General features: G+C 43.7%; 1 long non-coding RNA gene across 1 annotated transcript; it reads left to right on the top strand.

Moving 5' to 3' along the window:
• The first annotated feature begins 491 nt into the window (after positions 1 to 491).
• On the top strand, positions 492 to 8,538 carry LOC124431163. Its single transcript, XR_006943921.1, has 3 exons — positions 492 to 795; positions 890 to 1,130; positions 1,805 to 8,538. It is a non-coding gene; the product is annotated as an uncharacterized LOC124431163 (long non-coding RNA).
• The last annotated feature ends 15,713 nt before the right edge of the window (positions 8,539 to 24,251 follow it).

The following is a 24,251-nucleotide window of genomic DNA, read 5'->3' as shown; positions in this document are numbered from 1 at the left end:
TCATGTCTCTCTCTTTCTCTCTCTCTCTCTCTCTCTCCCTCTATCTATCTCTCTTTTGTCGACATCGTCGTCGGTCTCTGGTTCTTAGTCTCACGGGGGCCTGTTACTCTCTTTCAAGCCTCGACGAAGCATTTTTTCTTCCGCCAGGCGGCCACCGTCGCAGCCGCCAACGTCGGCCGCCGCCAAGGTATCGAATCGTCTCGTCATCGGGCTACGCTTAGCGTGGTATATGTATGTATGTATGTACGTACGTACGTACGTAGGTACGTACGTGTGCGAGGCCAATGGAGAGAGAGAGAGAGAGAGAGAGAGAGAGAGAGAAAGAAAAAAGAAAGAGAGAGCAAATAGAGAGGGGCGACGTTTTCCAATCGCGAAGCGAGGTCTCGCGCGCGTTCCGACGACGATCGAAAAAGGTGAGACGTGCCGAAGGGGGATATAGACGCGGACAATGAAGCGGATGAGAAGGAGTGAGGCGATGGTGGCATGCGAGGTGGGTATAGAGAGTACAACGGGGGGAGAGAGAGAGAGAGATGATGCCAGGACGAGGAAGGACATCGACAAGGGGAACAGAGGCGACGGACTACTCGAGTGTCAACGATTTGGCAACGGCTTTTTTATAGCTTTCGTTGAGATAGCTCGTTTCAAAGTCGCGTGGCACAAGGCATAATCGTTTGGGTATTTCATAAAGAAATTAAATGAGTATGAAATTAAAAAGAAACGAAGGAGCGATCGAAAAAATAAGATCGACTTGTCGTGGATCGATCGATCTATCGACGAAATCTTATTGCGATACTCGTAAGCACAATCCGTATATACGCATATTTATTCAAGCATGATAGAGAGATATATATATATATATACATATATATATATGTGTGTATACGTAAAGGGACCTGTACGAGAGAAAACTGATAACTACGCGGCAGTCTGGAAGTATTAAGGAAGAGAGACAAAGAGGGGTGATAGCGCGGAGGAAGGGAGAGCGGAGCGATGGACGAGGAATAAAGAGAGGGGGGAGAAAGAGAGTAAACTGGGTCAGTGTCGTGGAACTTGAAAACTTCACTTCCGTAATGCGAGAGCGGCGCTGACTGCCGCCTCGAAGTCGCTTAAACTGCGTTTACGAGTCAACGGTAGGTAAAACAGAAACACCTCGAGAACTCGAGCTCGAGTTATACCTAGTTATATGTACGGTATAAATCGTCAATGTGTTAGAGAAAGAGAGGAAAAGGGATATAGAACGAGAGAGAGAGAGAGAGAGAGAGAGCACGCGCGCGCACTCGTCTCTATCTCTCGGAACACAAACGAAAGGAAGAGGAGGAAGTAGGAAAGAGAGAGAGACGTAACGTAACCTAACCTGACTTGACGAATATACAAATCGAACCATGTGCGCGTTACTACGAAGGACGAGAATCGCCGTTTGTTACGAGCGTCGTTGTTGTTTCCTTTGCGTTTATATTTTCTACAATGATGTATTTGCGTGTGTGTGTGTGTTTTACGTTGTTTCCGAATACGATCGAAACTTTTCTCCGTGGGCTTTTGGAACGATGTATCGTAACCGTCGAAAACATAGTACGCGGTGTAGGAAGGGGAAGGATTCGTTCCCAAGGTCATGACTTTGTCGCCGGAGGTTTAAGAGACGGTGAAAGTTCGTTCTCGTTCGAATCGTCGAAAAATCTCAAACTCGTGACTCCGTACGACGGAATTTCCAAACTCTCTCGATACTTTTCTTCTTCTCTCTCTCTCGTTCGTTCGTTCGTTCGTTCGTTCGTTCGTTAATAATAATAATTGAGATATTTCAATTTAGGGAAGGAGAAGCCAACAAGGATGACGATAACGAAGACTCGATCGAAGGGGAAGAAGCACGAAGCGCAATACGCGTGAACAGAGGGACGCACCACGCGTGTGCGTCCTCTCTCTTTCTCTCTCTCTCTATATATATATATATATATATGTACGTATCTCCATCTCATTCACTCTTCTTAGCTTTTGTCTTTTTCCTTTTCCCGAGCAACACGCGCTGCGCGTACTGCCCGTCCGTTGACGTAGATAAACCGTCGCCAACGATGCTATATTTACGATCTTTCTTATAACGAGTGCGTGGATATTCCGAGGAAATACGAAGAGTCTTTCTCTCTCTCTCTCTCTATGGTGTAAAAAGATAGAAAGAGAAAAGAATCGCTTGCCGTTCTCTGCCGCCGAACGACGAGCATTCTCGTTACGTAACATTTTACCATTCTCGTTTCATCTTCTTGTTATCTGATTTTTTTTCCTCTCTTTTTCCTTCTTTTCTCCTTCTCTCGTACATATCCGTAGACGAAATAGAAAAAAAAGAAAAAGAAATAAACGACTCGGAAAAGATACCGAGAGGAGAGATAATCGATCGAGAATTACTCTCGTTAAAAACTATTTTATCACGCGTACGTTTTATAAAGAGGCTGAAACTGGAAAGAGAGAGAGAGAGAGAGATACTGATTCAAATAACCTGTGTTATACGTATATCCAAAAGCAGCGGTTGAGAATTCGCGGTTCGCGAAGCAAACACCGAAGGTCTCTCTCTCTCTCTCTCTCCATCCAGTGGTCTCGTTTTCTCGTTTAATAACCGGTAGGAGGAAGAGACCGGGGGAGTTAGGAGCGAAGAGGAGTACAAGGAGGAAGAGAAAGATCGTTCGACCGGCAGAGTACGTAGCGCGAGAAGAAGGAAAGGAGAGTTCGTTCGCGCTTACGTAGACGCAACGCGCCGCGCACGTAAGCCTGAAAACACGGGTGGTAGTGCTCTCTCTCTCTCTCTCTCTCTTTCTTACTCTGCTCTTCTCTTGGCTCTCCTCTCGTTTCTACGCCCCTCTTTAGGTCGCGCGCGCGACCGTTCGATCCTTTGCGTCGTCGTTGTGTCGTCGGCGTCGTCGTCGTCAGCGACAACGACTACGACAACGACGACGACGACGACGACGACGACGACGACGACGACGACGAGGACGGCGACGGCGACGATGACGACGACGACGAGGTGCGAGGTGGAGAGCGTAGATGGAGGGTGACCGACGTGGTCGTAGGGAGAGAGAAAGGAGAGAGAGAGAGAGAGAGAGAGAAGTGGAAGAAGGATAGGAAGGGCCGTTATTTAGCCGGCCGCGCGCACGGCCCTTCGCGACCCACCGTCCTCCGCTCGCCCTCCAGAGTGGCTCCCACCTTCACCCTTCGTTCGCCCTTCTCTTCCTACTCGTAAACCTTCTCTCTTACCCCCGCGTTCACCCTCGCGTCTCCTTCAATCTCTCTTTCTCTCTCCCTTGCGCCCACGGTCGCTGCCGTTCTTCGGGATGTGGCAGGATGCGGTGCGGTGCGACGCTGCGGGGCGGCAGACTCACGGCTGCTCTTCACGACTCCCTCTCTATCTCTCCCTCTCTCTCTCTCTCTCTCTCTGTCGTTCTCTCGCGTTTCTCTTCTACGCTTCACTCCACCTCCTCTCCACGTCACTCTATAGCACGGAAAAGCTCGCCCGGCTCGTCGTCCACGAACGGAACGGAACGGAACGAAGCGAAGCGAGTCTGTGACGTTGGCTGTCCGTCGTTCGGCGAAATCCCGTGCTAATTAAAGCCCGCCTCGATGCCCGTCTCCGACCGGGGCGACAGAGCCGACGGCTATCTCCCTCTATCTCTCTCTCCTTCTCTCTCTCTCTCTCTCTCTCTTGCTCTAACACTCTCTCGCTCCCTTTGCGAATGGCCGCACGAAGGAGAGAAAATTAAGAAGACTCTGGGTCGGCTCCTTCGGCCTATTGTGCCTTGCGATGGTTGAGAGAGACGAAGATGGAGAGTGGTAGTCCTCGTAACGGTACCAGACCGTCAAACTTTTCTTCCCTCTCCCTCCCTCTCTCTCTCTCTCTCTCTCTCTCGCTTCGTTCGCCTTTCTGCATTACGCACGACGTCCGACCAAGAGATAAATTTGTGCTGGATTTTATCTAGATACATTCCTCGCACGAACTTTTCGGACTCACGACGGTTCACGTTGATCTTTCTTATTCTCTCCTCTCTCTTTTGTTTCTTTTTGTATTCGTCATCTATCCATCCGTCTCTCTTTCTCTCTCTCTCTCTCTCTCTCTCTGTATTTCCCTGTAGGCCAATCGAAGTGAAAACTATAGACGCGTTAAATACGAGGATAGGAAGTGTTTCTGGCTTGCTCGTCCGTATAGCGTTTAAATAGTTTTTCTTTTCTTCCTTTGTCTTAAGGAGCCATTTAAACTACCGATCAGCTGACAATGCCGACGTTTCACCGTTGCCTCGTAGGCATTCTTGAAAATTGTATACAATATATGCGTACTCGTAGAACAATATTTAGGTATATGTTTACTTTCGAAAAACAGGCCTTTCGACTTTGCGCGCTTTTTTCTTTTGTTTGTTTTTTTTTCTATTTTACGAATCAGTGCACGATTCGTAAGATATTGCGACGAGTTCCTAGTTCGATTGGTCCTCGTTGACGCCTTGTTTTTTTCAAAAGTACCATCGGCTCGATAACGATATATCTAATCTTTGTTTCGGATACATTCGTATTCGTTCGAGTCCAATTCCGTAAACAAAGCGTCGTCACGAAGGACGCGATAATAAAGAGCAAGCACGTTGGATTTCCAGTCGGCCGAAAACTCATTGTTTTATCATATTTACTTTTTATATTTTCCATCCATCCAATTCGTATATATTGAGATTAGGATAAGAGCGCGAGCTTGGTAGAGAATTAATTTCTCCTTATAAAAATGCTCTTAATAATCCTTCTCCATTTTCTTTTTTTCCTTTTTTTTATAACTACGAATACATTTTTCCTCGCTATAATATATTGGCCGAGATAATACGAGTATACTAGTGGTGCGCGTGCTCGTTAAAAGCAGATTTGTATATGGCTATGGTTCACGAGGTTATTCGCGCGAACGGAAAGGGAACGCACGTGAAACTGTAAACACGACCTTGCGACTTTACGGTCGTTTGCGAAGTCGTTCCACGTATCTCTCTTACTCTTTCTCTCCTGCTCTCGCGGAAATACGCATATCTCTTTTTTCTTCTTTCTTTTTCAATTAATTTCTCACCGTTATATCATACTTTGTGATAAACTAATTGAATTTTACGATAACGAACTTCATTGACGATTTGGACCTTGGAAATAAGTAGTTGCTCGTTCTCTCTCTCTCTCTCTCTCTCTCTGCCCCTTTCACCCTTTCTCTCGTTTTTCTTTCCTTTCTATTCCCTCGACGGTAACCTCGTCATGAATTCCGAGAGAGCTGAGTAATGTTAGTTCCAATTCGTCAATTAACCAAACGAAATTTTTCCTCCGAGCGCAGAAGCGTCCTAACCCTAAAGGGGATCGCATAGGAGAAACGGCGACGTAATACACGGCTTTCTCTCGCGTGAAATTTAAAGGCGTTCGTGTCTCTCTCTCTCTCTCTCTCTCTCTCTCTCTCTCTCTTTTTCTTGCCCTCTCACGTTTCCTCTCGTGAGAGAGGACCAGGCCCTCGATCGATCCAAGCCCGCATAGTCGTGAGCGTACAGAAGCCTTCTTGTTTGTCGGCGGCAACGCTGGCCAGCCGTTGAGGAAAAAGTTTTTATTGCTTGGATTTTCCCCATAATCTTGAGTAATTAACGGGCAACCCTGAGGCCCATACTTCGAGGTCCGTGCAAAATTGTAAGGAAAGTGAGATTAAGAGAAAGGACAGAATAAAAGAGAGAGAGAGAGAGAGGCCCTTCTACCGAAAACCTAAAGTCTTCCCATATTTTTCTTTTTTGTTCTTCTTCTTCTTCTATTCCTCTTTCTCCCTCACAACACCCTTCCCTCTTTCTCGAGTAGAGACGCGAGCTAGCCGTCGCGACTAACGATTCTCCACCGTATTTTCTTCCCTCCTACCCTTCTCTTTCTCTTCATCGTTCCCTGGCCGCTTCTCTCTTTCTCTCTCTCTCTCTCTCTCCTAGTCTGGCTTATTCTAGAGAGGAGAGAGTCTAGACCCTCCTTTTCTTCGTCGTCGACTTAACGGCCGCACCTGCCGCTGCTACCATCGAGTGACGTCGTTTCGACGACGACGACGACGACGAGGAGAAATGTTCGATCCACGTGAATACTTTTCGAGGTTGGCAAAAAAAAGAAGCGGAGAAACATCTATACTCCTCTTAAGATTTTGTATCGAATGATCCGATCATTCGTCATTATATGTATCTCATGGATAAGAAATAAGGGAGTATTTAGTTCCTTTCGATTACCATCGTAGTAATCGATATTACGAATACAAGTGTCGATGAAGTGGGATACATTACGATGGTTCGTAAAAGAAAAAAAATGTATATTTATTTGTATCGTTACGACGAGAGAAATAAAAGGAAATGAAATAAAGTTAGATCGATCGGATAATACCGGCTTTACTAAATACTTATGAACTTTTCGTCGTAAAGTCGGCTTTCGCCGATCACGTGTATTTAAAATCGATCGAATTAAAAGAATACCGATTAAGATTCCCAGCTCGTAATCAAGCCGACCTTTCATGATAAATTAATTGCTATTTCGGAGTGCCGTTAGAGCGCGTGAGCGTAAAAATAGCTTTGGATTGGTCGTCTCTTAGCTCGTGATACGAAAGACGAGCCAGAGAAGTAGGTTTTCGACGTGATCAATCGATCGCGCATCAATTACCAATTACGAATCGCGCTTGTGTACGCATAGAAATTTCATTCGAGATTTCATTCGAGATTCGTCGTATCTACCTATTTGCGTTCTACGACCTAGGAATATCTTTGAGATTCGACTAGATTCTCTTTCTCTCTGGTCGTACAAAGTCCGCCAATTCGATCGATAAGTAATTTCAGTGCGTTTAAGTTTCCGCGAAACGAGCCGTTCGAAGCTTTCTAATCGCGAACACGCGAATTTATGATCTTTCGGGTCGTACCTGCCGCTGCCGCCGCCGCTGCCGCTGCCGCCGCCGTGTAGCCGCGCCATTTCCGGCGCGCATGCCTTCCAGCGAGCAACGTAGCTTTCGTGAGAGAGCGCTCTCTCTCTCTCTCTCTCTCTCTCGCTAGTCGCTCGTTCGCTCGCTCTCTCGCCATCGCCCTCCGCACCGGGAAGGGCAAGATCGGAAAATTAACGACCCCTCGAGCGTTAACTCCCGACTCCAGGTCGGCCTTCGGTCCGCTCCTTCGTTAAGTCCTTCCTCGGCTTCTCGCGACTCACGCAGCGTTTTAAGCCGTCCCCGTCTCTTCCCTGTCCCCCCTATTTTACCACCACCGGCCCCTCCCCCCGACTCCACGTTCTCCTCCTCTTTCTTCCCACCGCCCGACCCCCCTCCTCATTCCACCCATAACCCTTCTCACCGCGACCTCCTACGCCGTGGCAAGCCACCCTCCTCTACGCCCGCTTCTCCTCGGCATCGCCACGAACGCGCTACCCTTCGAGCTACGAATCGCAGATTGGTGGAACGACCGGTCGATTATCTATAATCGATGCCGCCACTGCCGTCGCCATCACCGCCAGCGAAGTCGTCGCTCTACGTGCTCCTTCTCTCTCTCTCTCTCTCTCTCTCTCTCTCTCTCTCTCAGCTACGCCTTCTGCGAACGATGGAGCCGCTATTCTATCCACGTCACTGGATTCTTAGCGAATATTTTTTTCCTTTTCTTTTTTCTTCTTTTTCTTTTTTCTTTTCCTTTCTTTTGCTATTCTCTACATGAACTATAATAAAGGAAACGAAAGGTACTCGATCGCGAAAAACTTTGGGCTCGTTTGTTAAGAAAAATCGAAACCTACCCATAGAATTTTACCTGTTCAGAGCCGGAGCAGGTAGAGAAGATCGACGTGGAAAGTTTAATAACGCGCAAATCGATTTTATCGAACTTCCGAAGTACCTACACTCTTTCCGGTTTCCAAAAATTTTCCTACCGTTCTTGGATTCTTTTTTGTACTTTTTCACCGACTCGTTCATTCGAAGGATTCGTTCTTTCGATCCAACGAAATATCGCCTCGTTGAAGAGGATGAGAGAAAGAGAGAGAGAGACTATAGATTTAACCAATTGAAATTCTCATTTCGCATTCCGCCGCACATTATGTCGCGTATTACCCAGTTCGACCAGTGATACGAAGAGAAACGTATAAAGAGAATTGGGGAGACATAGAAACGGAAGATGAAGTGGAGAGGAGAAAAAGATGGCCAGCTTAAACCCGAGAGTTCGAAAGAGACGAAGCAATGTGTGCGAAAAAGAGTATACGAGCGCGAATGTGAAAAGGCAAGAGGAAGACAGAGAGGGAAGAGGTTTGTGCCATCGCTCATTCGACGATTATTGTACAAAGCATAGCGCGGAAACTATCTTTCCTCTTCATTCATAACTCTTTCTAGCGTAATAGAGGGTCGCCAGGGTGAGAGAAAGTAAGAAGAAAGTAAACGATATACGTATAGATAGATGGTATGCCACAGGCAGTGGAAAGGAGATATGACGAGACGACGAGTCGAAGAAAAGGAGACTGAAAGAAGAGTGCATTTTATGAGCGAGTGAATAAGAGAGAAAGGGTATACTGAACCAAAGAAAGGGTAGAAAAAAGAAAATATATATGATACAATATATATATATATATATATATATATATATATATATATATATATATACGACCAAACGGATAATACGAAAGAAAATATATATATATATGTATGTACACGCACACAGATAAGCGCGAGAACTTTTCGCGCTAGGTAAAGTTTTTCTCTCGTAGCCGAAAAAGCTTCTTTCGCCGTTGATTCCGTTATCGTGTCCATCCGTCCAGCGAGTCTGCGAAAACGACGGACGACTTATCGGGAGAACAGCGAGCGTTAGGAGGTAGAGCGTGAGTACACCCGCCATCTTCTCCCTCCGTCTTTCGACGTAATGCGGAGAGAGCGCGCGCGCGCGCGTGCGTTCGCGACCGATAAAGAGAGAGAGAGAGAGAGAGAGAGAGAGAGAGAGAGAGAGAGAGAGAAAGAAGCGCGCAATGCCTGTCCGGATAAAGAAAGCGGAGAGCCGTGCGCATGAACGTACGCACACATAGATACGACGTAAGCGCGTGTACGCGTGCTTACGTGCTCTTCCTTCCAACGTTGAATCCTCGAAAGGGCAAAGTTGGATCGACCGCTTTCTCGTACAACGGAAATCTATCGAGGATCTCGTTGTTGTCTTCGTCTTTTCGACGAAAGGTGTGTACACTCTACTTCGAACGGTGAAGTAATTATTAAAAAAGTACTACAACGTTCGTGCACGAATTAAAACATTCATTATATTGTCATTGATATACTATTTTACGCTATTCTACAATATCCTACAGTATGTATATTATAACGCATAAAGTGGTATAATATTTTAATATGGTGTGGTATCTATAATATTATAACACCTATTAGATTGAGAGAAGTGGTAATGGTAATCATACTATATCATAAATAGAGTAATACATATATATATGTATATATATATATATGCATATGGTAAATTATATTTATTATTCATTATACTAGTATTTACTATACATGGTACGTATACTCGGATTATACTCTATATTAATGTAAATATAATTTGTACTACTTGTACTACTAAAAAATATAAGATCATGATAAAACTTTGAATATGAAGTCGCAATCAAATTTGTGATCGCAAAATGACATAAAACTTGAAAAATACTAATAAGTATGCAAATGTAAACTTTTGTTGCAAGACAATAAAAAGGATTTCATTTGAAATCGAATAAATTTCTTTACGGATGGTACGGAAACGTGAAATTTCTTCGTACGTAACCTCGTCACATTGCCTTTTCTCCCTGTTTCATGATGACGTAATTGGGAAGAGAGAATTCGATCGAAACCAAACGCGCTAATTTCATCGAGACAGATTTCGAGCGAAAATCGTCGCACGTTCTTAATGCGCTTACCTTTCTATGTCCGTTTTCTTTGTTTCTTGAAAATCTCTCTCTCTCTCTCTCTCTCTCTCTCTCTCTCCTTATACGAGACTTAGCCACGTTGATAATATCAAACTTACGTCTTACGATTATAATGTAATCAATTCTACGTAACACGCTATAACGGTGTATATGTATATACATGTATAAAACAAAAAGGAAAAAAATAACAACGCAGAAAAGAAAAAGAAAGGAGGGATAAAAGGCGAAGGATAGCAAGAGTAAACGATGGTTCCAGTTGGAGATTAGATTAGATGGAAAGAGGAGAGAACGGAGGATTACCGAAATGTTGGACCGTGTCGCGAGGAAGTGCATCGTATAGCTTGTCTGATCGCGAACACACTTTGGCGCTAATGCGGCTTGGCCGTATCTCTCTCTCTCTCTCTCTCTCTCTCTCTCTCTCTCTCTCTCTCTCTCTCTGTCTTTCTTTCTTTCTGTCTCCCCCTCTTTGCATCTCTTTTAGGGTCTTGTCCATGTCCGAAGAAAGGGCCTTTCTTTCCTCTCTTTTGCGTGCACTTCGTGCAGCCTTCCAGATCTCTCTCGCTTTCGCTCCCGCTCTCTCTCTCTCTCTCTCTCTCTCTCTTATCCGCGATCGGAAGAGAGATGAGAAGAACGAAGGAGCGAGAGAGATAAAGAGAAAGAAGGAGAGAGAGAGAAAGGGAGAAAGAAAGAACGAGCGTTTCTTTCTTTCTTTCCCTTTCTCTTGTTCGGTCGGTCGTTCGTTCGTTCGCTCGCTCGCTCGCTCGCTCGCTCGCCGGCTGGACGTTGAGCGAGGTAAAAATCGCGAGAGCCGTCAATTAGAAGCCCACGAAGAGGAGCCATTCCCTTCGGCCTTCGCGAACAAAGAACGAGACGAGACTACGTCAACGATCCTTTTTCATCCTTCGAGAATGATATCGATGAAATATCTCAGTGTAAACGACGAAATTCGGTAGGAGGTAAATTGCTCATTGTACCGTGTTTCGTTACACCCTCCTCCCATTGTCCGTTTCCCTATCTCTCCTATCCTCTTCTCTCAAACGTTGATCGATCATTTATAGGGTAAAGTGCTTTCTCACTTTTTCTCTCTTTATATTTCTATTTCTATCCGTTTATATAATATTTTATTATATAAAAACGTAAAGCAAAGTTGCTTTTACATTCGAGGAAGAAATAATTTTGTAATCATTAGTGCAAGTCGTCATGCTCGTTGTCCGATGGATGGATAGTGGAGCAAAGAGAAAACGAGTATGTTTTTCATATAGATGTGCATCGGTCCCTCTATCTCTTCTCTTTCTCGTTAAATAGTTCATTAGATTTCAATGATAATAATTTATTACAGTCGCATGAATCTATGAACAATGTTGGCTCGCGTAACAGTTTAATTATTCCATACAATATAATTTCAAAGCGATTATCGTTAATTGGATCCATATTGGTCTCTAAGCATCGAGGTACTATCGTCACAGAATTATTATTCATTTCTTCGTAGACGTTAACTTTCTGTCGATCGATATATTATAAACGAAATAAGATACGAACGAATCACATCGTACTGGGAGTCAAAAGTATCGGGCGAAGAAGTTGTTGGGAGTTTTTCGTTGGAAAAATCGATAGTGGAACAAGGGACCTGTCCGTGACACAAGACCGTAGTACGAGCTGAGAGAGAGAGAAAGAGAGAGAGGGACAGATAGAGATAGAAAGAGAAAAAGAGACAGTGGGTGAGAGCAAGAAAGATCGACGGGAAAGAGAGAAAGAGAACGTGGCGGACCCGAGGCAAAATGTCGTCTTTCCCCGGGATTGCATGCCGTGAAAAAGAGACGCGCACACGTTCATCCACTAAAAGGGATCATGGCCGGAAATCTTAGGACGAACAGAGTAGACGCTTGCTCTCAGGAGGTCTTACACTTCCGGAATAACCGGATGTTCCAATGGAGATACATCGGACTTCTGCTCGTTTCTTTCTTCATGGCTCTCTCTCTCTCTCTCTCTGCCTTTCTTTCTTTCTTTCTTTCTTTCTGTCGTCGAAGATATACCTACATACCTATAATCATATATCAAGGAAGAGAATCGTTGATATGTGAATCGAGATCTGAAAAGAGTTTGCGGATAATCTTTGACCATCGTTATCGGATGTAAAATGAAACGAATCGGTTGGAAAGTATTAAAGTCGTTAATGAATATTGATGAAAGATCAAAAGAATTCTAGTAAATAGGAAATATCAAGAATATTGTGGATATGTATTATATGGATAACGATCGAGGACGCGTTGTAGCGTTCTTTGTTAAAAGACACGATAACGTGTAACCCGATAATTTATAGCAGCGCACGGCGAAGACCTCGTATAAAGTTCCGTACGTTAAAGCGGGTAAGCGTGTGCATATTATACGCGCGAGCACGTACCCACGCGCGAGGAGAGCCGCACGTAGGCTCGCGTCTCTCTCTCTCTTTTTCTCTTTTCATCTATCTCGTTCCCCATATGCTCTTCTGCGCTGCGTAATGACGAACAAGCGAACGAACGAACGAGCGACGAGACGGAAGAGCGCTCAAATTTCCCGCGTGAACGACGCGACTAGTAACTACGTAGGACAAAGAGAGAGAGAGAGAGAGAGAGGCTCTCGAGCGCAATCTCCTTTCTTCTTTTTCGCTATCTTTCTTTCTCTCCCAGCATCTTCTTTTCTTTGGACTTCAAGTCCAAAAGTCACTTATAAAGCAGCCCGCTGTGAAGCAGGAGGGGAAAAAACGGTGAGCGATTAAGCGGACTTAAAGGACCGATGGACAGAACCGGATGAACCTTTCGAAGACGGCGGTACTTACTCGCATGCCATTTATCATTTATTTAAACGTTCACGGTTGGCTCAATAAAGATAAATGTTTTCTCCTCTGAAAATATTCATTTTGGAAAAATGTCACAAATAGTCTTGTAACGATATTCTTTCTCTAAACGAAGTGAACAAAAGCGAAGAGGGTCGTAGTAATAAAGATGGCAGAAAAGGTATTTAACCTACTACTCGTTTTATTTCATTATTGTATTCGAAAAGCTCGACGTAGGTAAACGAATAATCACGCTTCAATTACGCTTTATAAATAAATATTATCTATTCTAAAATCTATGTGAACGGGAATATTCGATTCGAAGGCGAAGATAAGGGAAGAAATTGATCGCTTTGATGAATTAGAAATCTACGTTGGTACGACATAGACGGATAGATAGATACACCGTGCGAACGAGGATACATACATATATCGATCGATTTTGTAAAATTCGCGAACACGAAATCGAGAAGGACGAAATCGAGAGAGGGTGGTTTAACGGTAAAGGACCTACGTTCGGCAAAGTTCGTGTAACAGCTGGACGATTCGCGCGGACTTGCCGTAAGGTTCGACCATTAGCCTTTCCATGTATGCGAGCTCGCAGCCGAACGCTGGGAAAAGCGGCCAAAGTCGAGGGAGAGGCTCCGGTTCTATCGGGTTTTCCCGGTTTAGCTGGACCCAGTTGTCCTTCTCTCTCTCTCTCTCTCTCTCTCTCTCTCTCTCTCTCTCTCTCTCTCTCTCTCCCTTTTTCTGGCTCAGGATATCGACTAGGGGGATAGGAAGCAAGCAGCGAGAAAGAGAAAGAAAAGGACAGGACAGGGTCAGCCTATTCCGATAGGGTGGTGGTGGTGGTGGTGGTGGTGGTGGCGGTGGTGGCGGCGGCGACGGCAACGAGTACGAAGGGTGGCGACGAAGGGCGTCGCGGCAATGCTCTGTCTACGTGTCGCATGCTCGAGAGCGTGTCAGCGCGAACGACGGCGAAGCTTTAAATATTCGATGCTAACGCCGCGCTTCCACGCTCCCCCGTCAAAGCGAGGCCGTCGCTTTGAAAGCATCGTGAAACTTTTAGCGAGGCTTCGAAAGCGATCGAACGATCGTTGAGCTCTGCAGCCCTTATAACCAATAAGTCTTACCGATCTTTCGCTGTTTTCGCTTGCTTTCTCTTTTCCTTTTCTTTTTCGGTTTTTTTGTTTCTTTTTTTATTTTCCTTTCCCTCCTCTTTTCTGTTACCCGTAAGAAACTAAAGCTACGAGCGCGACGAATTTCGTTGTGTTATCTCCAAAGAGAGATTTTCTTTCGGGTATTCTTTGAACGATCTTTTTCGCGAGTCGAAATTTCCTTCTACACGGGCAACCAATTGCCGAGGGTAAAACCCGGCAAAAAGATTTGGAATTTCCCAAGGTACGGGAAAAGGGAGGAAGAAGCGAAAGGAAGAAAGAAAAGGGCAGGACGACGCGACCAGCTTCCGTACCTGAGGGCAATACACGCCGCTGTTATATGGCGGTTGTATATCTTCGCGAGGGATACGTCGGTGGAAGCTCCGACCGTTTCTAGGTAGTCAGGATCGGCCTTGTTCTCCCTTTTCGAAGGTCCCGCGTTCGTACCCGCTCCACCTTCTTCTTCTTCGACTCGGCAATCTCTCTCTCTCTCTCTCTCTCTCTCTCTCTCTCTCTCTCTCTCTCTCTCTCTCGACTCTTTCGGTTAATCTGCGAGACAGCTGTGCCAGGGATACACCCTCGCCTAGGTCTCTCCTTTATTGCCGCGTCTTCTCTTCTTTTTTACGTCATTATTAAAAGAACGCCCCGACGGCGACGACAACGGCGACGGTGACAGCGAAACCTAAGGAAAGTGTTTTTCGAGCCGTGAACCGCGCGATTAACGTGACATACCCGACCTTTCCCGTCTTTTCCCTTAAAATTATTCGTATATACCTGAGCCTTAAGTCCTAAGAAATGGACGGTCAACCTTATCTCTCGCGAATATTCTCTTTACCTGCTAAACCGTTTTTACAGTCCTATTTTCTAAAAGATCCACGGGTCAAGAATTTAAACACTTTCTCGACGAAACATTCGAGTGCTCTTCGGCACATTTATCATTTGTTGTGCTCGAGGGCGTACGCTTTTATTTAAACAAGGTTTTAGGTAGAGAAAGAGAGAGAGAGCTTATGTACTTATGTAGGTACTCTTCTTTAGACCGATCACGGTGGTTAATGGCGAAGAGACAAAAGACGCTAGCGTGACGCGGGTTCGAGTCTATTCCGTAACGGCGGAAGGGACTGTGGGGAGGGCAAAGAGAGGACGAAGGGGACGGTCGATGCCGTACACTACGCTAGAAGGATCGATCGGTAAGTTCGAAGAAAACAGGACGTGGCTTTTCGAAAGAGCACGATCCGTACTAGAGCAACACCGCACATTTTCGAGCCCGTTCTATTTTCGAAAGCTTTCTCGAAAAAAAGGAACAAAAAAAAAGAGAGAGAGAGAGAGAGAAAAGGAAGAAGACCGATTAAAAAAAAAAAAGAAGTAATTATCAAAGCTTTTTCGCACAATGATTCAATTCAAAAAAAAACATTTGTTTATGCGTCATTAAAGCTTTACGAAAGGATAAACGAGATAACGCGTGGAGAATATTCGAGATTTGATTGAAAAAAGGACTAAAAAGGAAAAAAAAGAGCACGAAAAAATCGCATATCACGAAAAAAGACACGGGAATAATCCGAAAATCCGGACAATTTCGTTCTAGCGTGATGTAATAACGATTTAATAAGAGCAACAGGCGACGCCAGCGGAACGCGTATGCCGACGACTATTCGATTTGTTTTACTCGATTTCATCGAGTGTACAGATATCATCGGTCTGGTAGAGGCCAAGAACTTTCTCTATTTTCGTACAATTTCCTCTCTATATAAATATTATACACGTACATTTGTATATATACATTTATATATACACGTATATATAAATATATATACATATATATATATATATATATATATATATATACACACATACACACTGAAGCATTAAACGCAACTTTTTCTAATCTTTTGTTAAACCGTCCTTTTCTCAACAAAACTCATATTGTGCCTTTCTACCTGACAAGGGATGCTATCAGTCAAAAGTAAGAAAACGTCTATTGTCATAAAATTAGATAGCAGCGGAAAAATTGTATAGTAAGACCCAAGTTTTAAGAACAATCGGACCCTTCGACGGTTTTCAATTTGTGACAAGTAAAGATGTACACCGTATTCTCATTCTAAATCTTTTCTTATTTCCTACATATTGCCTTATACATACCATTTACGACCCTTCACTCTCTTTGTACGTAGTTTTCTTAAACCCTAAATATCTAACAACCGAACGAAAATAAAAGTAATTTGGTAATTCTGTTCGAAAGTTTTCAACGATTCGAATTTCATTCCTTAGTCACGTATTTTTCCAACGGATATGTGGATAAGCGGCGAATCGATAAAAAAAAAAAAGAAAGAGAAAAAAAAGAAGAAAAAGAAAGAAAAAAAATGTCAACACGTTCGTCGAGCCTAATGTCGCGTATTAAATATAATTCAAATGTAATGTAAACTACACGAGGACGAACAACGATCAATCCATGTTTTCTCGTGAAAAGATGCGGAAACTAGGTCGGAAGTTTTCGTTCGAAAGAGCAATAAATTTGACTCCCGATCTTTTGGATCATAATAACTGCGCGCGCTTTGGATTAAGTTTCCCTTTGAATAACCTCTAGGTCACCGTATAAAAAGGAAACTTGTTGCGTTTGCTGTACGTGTATATGTAACTACACACACTTATATATATATATATATATATATATATATATATATATATATATATATAGATATAGATATATAGATATATATATACATATATATATATATTCCTCCATAAACGATACAGAAGGCATACAGCTACATTCGCATATGGGTGAACGATATCGAAATCCACGGGCTATGAGCGGAATCGTGCTCCGTCAGAGTGATACAGAGAGAGAGAGAGAGAGAGAGAGGAGGAGGGAGAATAAAAAGGAAAGAGAAGAAAGAGAGAAGAGAGAAGGACGGAACGAAGGAAGAAACGGAATTCGCTTAGTTAAAGTTTGCCGTTACGATACAAATGTAATCGAAATTTCCTCTCTCTCTCTCTCTCTCTCTCTCTCTGTCTGTTCGTTCGATGGGTCATCGGTTATATCGAGCTCTATTTTCAGTTCGGCCAGTTAACTCGATAATTTGCGTTTTCGGTTGAGGTACGACCGTTACCAGGCATACGCTAGGAAATGTTTCAACGAATGAATGGAATCGTGCGATGAGAATCTCGATGCAGCGGCAACTGACTATCGTGTCTCGCACTTGTTGCAACGCGTCGCACCCCAAGCAGAAAGATAGGATCGACCCACTTCTATAACTCGGCTTTCTGATATATGACTACGCTTCTAACGCTTCCAAACGTACGTAAGGGATTTAGCGATAAGGGTTGGTAAGACGGTAAAGAAACTGACGAGGCACGGCCAAACTTTTTCCTTCGCTTTTATCGATCTTGGTTTTAGCGAGCAACGTACGTGAACACATTCCTGCCAAATCCGTTAGGGAACTGAGAGAAAATTGGTAAGAGTAAGACTATTTTTTCCTATCGCGATAACGATCCTACCCATAATCGTGAAAATGTTTTTCAGCATGAAAAGGTTAATCTTCAGTACGGTTTATCTTTCGTTACACGGTAAGAGAAGAATTATTGCCGTTGACTCATCGATGGATACAAACGAAGAACAGATACGCGGCATTGTTTTCCTTCGACTTTCTTATAATTTATTTCTAGTTTATACTCTACGCGCGACACAACAAAGATATCCTACCGATAAACAATTCGATAACTCGATTATCGATATTTCAATCATCTACTCTATCGAAATTTTTTCATAATAATTCTCGTTATACGCTCACTCACTGTTGTTCTATGAAAAATAATCGAACTCAAAGTCGCGTTATATACCTGAAAAAAGGTACGAACGGTTCAAGATTTACAACTGCTGATGCCAAGCTCGAGGGACAGACAGTTCCTCACGGAACATAAAGACATTATCGTTGTTGTGCCTTCCATATATTTTATGTTAAACTCGAGGCAAATGGCGTAAGAAGATAGTTCAATTATCTTTCGGCGATTTCAAAAACGAATAAGTTCCATTAGACATTTTATTCTCTTAAACGTAGTTATGATTTTATGACTTTTATTATTCCTATTAAATTAACTACGTCGAAAATACTTTGTAACATTTCTTATTAATGGAAAAGTATGCTCCACTCCATTTCCATGTTTACATTTTCCCACAAAAAATCGTGGCTATACTTTTTCAGAGTCATAATATAGTTAAGAGTTTCGATCAAAATGAGGAGAAGTAAAATGGAACGTCGAAGATTTGGAATCGGTGAGAGGTGGAGTAGGACAGGGGAAGAGAAGGAGGAAGATGGTAAGGGAAAGAGAAGGGGCATCGAGTTCCTTTTTACTTACACCGCACGTTCTATCGATCAGCATCCGATTCTTCCCTTCTTTCTTTCTCGCGTATACTTAGGAAGAAAAGAAACCGGACCGCGAAGGATGACGGGAGCCTCTCGCAGCTTTTATACCCGTCGAAATAGCCGAACGAAAGTAGTCTCGCGGGCTTGTCGATTTTCTCTCTCTCTCTTTCTCTCTGGCTTTTGGCTAGGTAGATGGGTAGATGGGTGGGTAGGTAGGTAGGTAGGTAGGTAGATATCCCGTTTTCTCCGTCGCGAGTTAACTCCTCGGGTCGTCCAAAGCCCGCGGTCGGTCGGTCGGTCGGTCGGTTGGTCGGTCGGTCGTACCGTAGAGCTATGTATTTACACCAGGGTAGCTTCCTCTCTCCCCCATCCTCTTCTCTCTCTCTCTCTCTCTCTCTCTCTCTCTCTCTCTCTCTCTCTCTCTCTCTCTCTCTCCTTCGTCCGGCCCTGATACCTAGTACATAGGACTGGGGCAGCCAGCACCTCCCACCCTCTCTCTCTCGTACTCGGTCTCTCTCTCTCTCTCTCTCGCTATCTCGTAAAGCGCGTAGGGTGGTAGAGTAGAGAGAAACGCGATGGGAGCGGAGGAGAGGACAGAAGCAAGGATACCGGAGAGAAAGAGGGGTTAGGAGACAGCTGCAGGCCATGCGAGGGTCCGCCGACCAAGCCTGGCCGTTTACCGCGGAATACACGGTGAGCGAGCGAGCGAGCGCGCGCGCGAGATAGAACCAACGCCAACGAGAGAGCGAGAAAGAGATAGAAGAAAGGAGAGTATACGCGATACGCGAGTGATAGAGAGAGAGAGAGAGAAAGAGAGAGAGGTCTCCCTTATTTCGTCCCGCGACCCGCGGAGACCCTAGTTCGCTCATCGAACCCACCCCTTCCATCTACCACGACGCGTACACGGTGCGCTCGAACCTTCTCTTTCTCTCTCTCCCTCTCTCTCTCTCTCTATATATATATATACATATATATATATATATCTCACACCTTCTTCCCACTTCCCCTACTGACATCCTCTTCTCTTATCCCACGAAACCTCGCCACCCACCGACGACGACGACGACGACGACGACGACGACGACGACGACGTCGGCGAGGATGACGACTACGACGAGGACGAAAACGAGACTAGGACGAGGACGGCAATGGCAAAAGCGAACCCTTGGCGCCCCTTTGCTCTTAGCCGCGGATACGAAAGCCGGTGTGCGCGATGTATACGAGGGCGAGAGAACGAGCGAACGAACGAACGAACGAACGAACGAACGAACGAACGAACGAACGAATAAACGAGAGAGCGAGCGAGCAAGCGAACCTTCGACGAGCTACGGCCAAGTTCCCGTAACTCGCGCTCCGGTAAATTTCCACGGAGACCTCCTTGTCCCACCACCCTCTCCCCCCTCGGCCCCGTCCCCCGTCCCCCAGGCGGCCGTCGCTCTCCTTTTCCTCTTACCACCGCGCTCTCCGTTCCTCTACCATCGGCAGCCGCCACCGTGGCCAACCTTCCTTGTCCTTCTTCTCTTTTCCTCTTCTTCTTCTTTTTCTTTTTCCTTTGCCTCTTCCTTTTTCGTCGTTCCTTTTCCATCTACTCGAGCTCTCCGAGCGGGCACTTCGAGGATTTCTTCCTCGGCGACGATTATGTGGGTGCCTGACCGGACGTTGTAGGTGTGCGTCTAGGTATGGGTGACGCGCGAGCGTACGAGGGTGGGAGAGCGAACTAGCGTGGGTATTCCTCCTCTAGCTCGGCTATAGGGTGCCGAGGTATCGATCTTGTTTTTTATCGGCTGGAAATTCCGAAATCTCGCGATAGGGTGAAAGATAGACAGAGAGAGAGAAAGAGAGAGAGAGAGAAAAGGTTGCTAACGGTAGACGGTTAAAGGGAGTAGGTCGTTTAGATACAAAAACTCGTTCGAGAAGCTCCATTTCGAGAACGAGCTTGAACATAAAATTCGTGAAAATGAGAATCGAGTCAATGTAGAATTTGGATTATTCGAATCAACATGAAAATAATCATTGGTAATATTTGATTGAACGAGCTATTATTTCCATTAAATAAATTTTACCAATTTAGTCATTTGTCTTTCACGATGGATATCGTTCTAAATATATTTAAATAATTACCTATCCTTAAACGATATTTTTCTATAAGGACGAAGAAAACGTCGAAAGATAAGAAAAATTAGTTAGAAGGGAAATATCACGAGAACGAGTCTTCATCGTAGAAAAGTTGTTGTAACATGGAACGAAAACGGAAGAAACTCATAATCGTTCGAAAGTTATAACCCAAAGAAAAGAAGTCGCCGCGTTCCTCGTGAAAATGTGAATTCTTGCGGAGGAAAAGTTTGAAGGTCAACAGGTCGGTACGGTATCGGATACGTGTTTCGCGATGGTAATAGACATTGGCCCGATACTCGGCTATCGATACATCTTTCCAAGTTGTCGAGTGGGAACGATATCGAAGCGTTCTCGACATTGCTTCTAGAACGATTCGATGAGAAAAATCGAGATCAAAGTTTGAGAAGATTTCCCGATCGTTCTTTCTCGCACGATTTCTTCAGAGAGAGAGAGAGAGAGAGAGAGAGAGAGAGAGAGAGAGAGAGAGAGAGAGAGAGAGAGACGAGCCGTAGAAAACGTAGAGGAGATGAGCTTTTTATCACGATCTGATCTTTCACAGACAAAGGGAATAAGAGTGGGGGTTAATTGTCGTTCGAAGGTTGTGCCATTATTCCCTTTGCGGGAGTCGCATCTCCTCTAGCGTAATAATTTTCTTTTTTATGAATGAACTTAACCCTCCGTCTCCTTCTCCCATATCCCTACTCTTTCTTCCTCTCGTCAATCCATCTCGCTCTCGACGACATCGTCGCATCGTATCTTTCTCGAAGCTGGGGGTCGTTCTAATGGTTTTCTATACGGGGTCTTAAAGATTATTTTCGTTTTTCGAATATGACGATATCTATGTATAATATATATATATATATATATATATATATATGTATGTATGTAAGTAAACACGTACGTTGTCTGAAAAGATTTGGAAAAATACGAATTTAATCGTATACATCCACAAAACGCAAGATAAATTTGATGGACATGGTGATAACGACTATATGTATGCGTTTGTGTGTATATATATATATATATATATATATATATATATAGAGAGAGAGAGAGAAGGAGCAGAGAGGGATGCGAATCTAATTCATCGAACTGTGATTCCGTAGTTTGTTACTGCGTTTCCGCGCTTTTAAACCTCGCGTACTTTTTGCTGAACCCGAATGAGGTAACTTTAATAAAGTGGACGAATTAAAACGTACCATTCCAAATGCAATTACGTGACGATACGTCGAAATACATGGCTATATAGAAATATATGAAATATATGGCTATATAAAAAGTTATATATATATATATATATATGTGTGCATATCAGTATGAAAACGTGAACGAATACGTACATATATACGTACGTGCGTACACGTGTCTGGCCGAAACTTTTCACGTATCAATTTTCAATTTTTGTAATCGATCGAAATGGTTTTTGAATAAAAAATGACAATAACAAATTTTAAGCTTTATTCGATCGAATCGAATAACGTGAACGAAACTATTTTATTAAATACTAGAACCTTGATAATTATTCATCGTATTTTCAAATGACCCGTTTATCCCTTTATGAGTCACGGTCGGCTAAAGACGAACCTGTAAACAAGTTAATATCTTTGTTTATTACTTCGTTAACAATGCCTACGAAAACATAGCTGATATTCGTAGATATTATCGAAGTGCTCGGAGTATAATAGAACATCGATATTTCATCTCGTTTTTTTTACAATACATTCGCGTTGATGCGATATGGGCAATACTTGGGAGCGTTTCTATATAAAATCATAGATAAGTACCTTATCGTAAGCCAAACTTCATAATCGAATTATAATAAGACTTTTTAATTAGATACTTGAATTTGCAAAACTTTTCATTTTACCTTTATTTTTTTCTAAATTCTTCGAACGTTTCGTATCACGTTTGAATTTCAATATACAAATTAATGTACATTTACAAAATTATTAAAAACTCTTGAATGGCAAGTAACGTTGCATTCGAGAACATATGAAATTTCACATATAACGAAATTCCAACTTTTATATACGTTTTCGGTATATCCGATAACACACGGTTTTTATAAAAGACAAACGCGTTCGTCTAATTCCTATTGCTTTTAACTTTCTCATAATAACGATACGCGAATAAATCGCGTTTAATAGGAATTACTTCTATACAACAAATATGAATTTGTAGACATCACTGATTGGGATCAATGGACGTTTCTTATCGAAGACGATGATCGTAAAGTTGGCGCCAACTTATTACACTTCAAGACTATATATGGGATCGTCCTTAAAACATCCGTAATAGAATAATTTCCGAGTACCGACATAACACGACACCGATTTCTATCGTATAATTCGTATCTATCGGTATGAAAAGTGAAAATAGATAAATTTAAATAAATTAGTCATTAATTCGTTCTTCAACTCCTAAGAAAGAGATCGATCCCATTGCCAATTTATGGTCCGCCGACGAGGCCGACGAGGCCGACGACGACGACGACGACAACGACGACGACGAAACAATGACCGTTAAGATCGCCGTTCATGGTTCACGGTTAGTATTATTGCGGCACGTAGCATCACGCGTACACGTAAGGACAACTCATACCGAGCAAAGAGGGGAAGGAAAGAGAGAGAAAGAAAGAAAGATAGATAGATAGAAAGAAAGAAAGAAAGAAAGAGAGAGAGAGAGAGAGAGAAGCGCACGTGTGCCGTTCGTCGCACATCCTTCCGCGAAAGCTTGTCTCACGAAGGAAGGCAGGTGAAAATTAATTGTACGGGTTACCGGCTTGCTCGAGGAACGTTCGAGGAGGAGGAGGAGGAGGAGGAGAAGAAGGTGGAGGAGAAGAAGAAGAAGAAGAAGAAGAAGCAGAAGAAGAAGAAGAAAACGAAGGAAGAGGGACACGCGTTTACTGCCGTCTTCTTGGCGGCGCTCAAAGTACGGGTCGTCGTACACACACAGGATGCGTCGATCGATTTTGCCTCCTCTTACCCTCCGCGACGCCTGTTTCCCTCCGACCTATCATCGTCTCTCTCTCTCTCTCTCTCTCTCTCTCTCTCTCTCGACCCTTTTTTCTCCGTCCATCTTTCTCACGCACGCACGCACGCACGCACGCACGCACGCACGCACGCAGCTCAATTCGTTAATAGTCGCACCGGTCCTCGAAACCAAACCCATCGATAAGGTATATCCGCTATCGTTGCAAATTTCTTTCTCGTACGTCTTCACATTTTCGAAAGATGATATTTTCGCATCCGACGATTCTATATTTAGATCGGCTACGAGAGAGCCAACGTAATAATAAAAAAAAGAGGAACGGAAGTGGACTACTGCTGATATCGTTATTAATATTATTTATAATCAGCTGCTACCCTTTACGACAAATTTCTTTTCTACGAATAAAGTACTTATTAGATAATTAAAGATACGGATAGCGATTATTAATTTTTCAAGGACGCTGAGAAAGAAAGATGAAGGGAGAGAGGGAGAGAGAGAGAGAGAGGGACAAAGAATTACGTGTACGTTCATTCTTTTTTTTTCTTTTGAAGAAAAAAGAAATGAAAATTATTTTCGTGTTATAAAAGTTGTCTCTGAAGAGGCCGAGAGAAAGAGGGAGACGCGAAGAGTAGTTGTGAAAAACTTTCTGACCTCAGCGCTACACTTTCTTTCCAGAAAAGTGGAACTCTGAAAATCGGTATGCGAGCGAGCGATAATTATCGGGAGTAGGGCGTCGTCCTCGTCGTCTCCTTTCTCCGATGCAAAAAATTAAGCGACGCGTGTGAAAAGGTGGGGAGAAAAGAGAGAGAAAGAGAGAGGGAAATACAGGGCGCGTATTTACAACATCGAAGAGCGAACGAGCGAACCGGTAAATTTACCAGCGAATTACCTAGTGTTCCTTACCGCGGT

This window comes from Vespa crabro, chromosome 20 (assembly GCF_910589235.1).
Source record: "Vespa crabro chromosome 20, iyVesCrab1.2, whole genome shotgun sequence".
Classification (NCBI taxonomy): Eukaryota; Metazoa; Arthropoda; class Insecta; order Hymenoptera; family Vespidae; genus Vespa; species Vespa crabro.
Note: the sequence above shows the minus strand (reverse complement) of the source record. Positions and strands in the feature narration are given on the sequence as shown.